The sequence below is a fragment of the Macadamia integrifolia genome, chromosome 3 (assembly GCF_013358625.1).
Source record: "Macadamia integrifolia cultivar HAES 741 chromosome 3, SCU_Mint_v3, whole genome shotgun sequence".
Taxonomy (NCBI): Eukaryota; Viridiplantae; Streptophyta; class Magnoliopsida; order Proteales; family Proteaceae; genus Macadamia; species Macadamia integrifolia.
The window spans coordinates 32,833,965-32,834,768 of record NC_056559.1 but is presented as its reverse complement, the minus strand read 5'-3'; positions in this window follow the sequence as shown (position 1 = coordinate 32,834,768).

Here is an 804-nt window from a genome sequence, read left to right as displayed (position 1 = left end):
ATGTTAGGTTCACCAAATCCTACCCGATTCGTTCCAGATCTCACCCGTACCGAACGGGAATCCTTGTACGCTACAAGTAAGTGGAGAGAGGACGTTTGGCCTTATTTCAAGGCATTTATTTGGCATTTATTTAATTATATCTAATCTAGTCATGTCATCATGAATATGCTATGTAGATTAGTCATTCCTCTCATTGATGTGCATATGTGCTATGTTTACTTTTCTAATGCCAATTGAATGAGATGGTTATATGTTGAATGTGGACATCATGGTGCATAATGTATTGATAGACTAGATGCCATAGTCGGCTTGGAAACGAATGCATTGGTGGCCCGTGGAATGGGACACGGTGGCACTATGTAATCGTACTATCGTCATATAGGAGCATGCGGTATTAGGATTCTCACCATCCCGTGCTACGACCCTTCCCAACCGGGGTTAAGGTGTTGGGTTACCATTTGGGGGGAAGCAGGGGTCGCGGTTGTCGGACACTGTGGCGGTTAGGCATTACGCCCGACGAGTCATGTAGGACAATCGGCAACCCCGGTGGTACATTCAAGAGGGCCAATCGTACTGCTTTTAAATTGTTGGAGTCAGCACCTTTATTTTCAGTCATTTACATTTCTGTTGAGAGCCGGTGGACGGCATTGTCTTTACTTTTCCGAGTACTCACGGTGGGCCTTCTCCGACAGCCCTATGGGCGTATCGCGGGAGGGAGTTCGCGGCTCGTACCCAGAGTATACGCGCACTGTGGTTGTAGTAGCACTTAAACCAAAGACTTAGTAATGTTGCTTAGGTGGATGT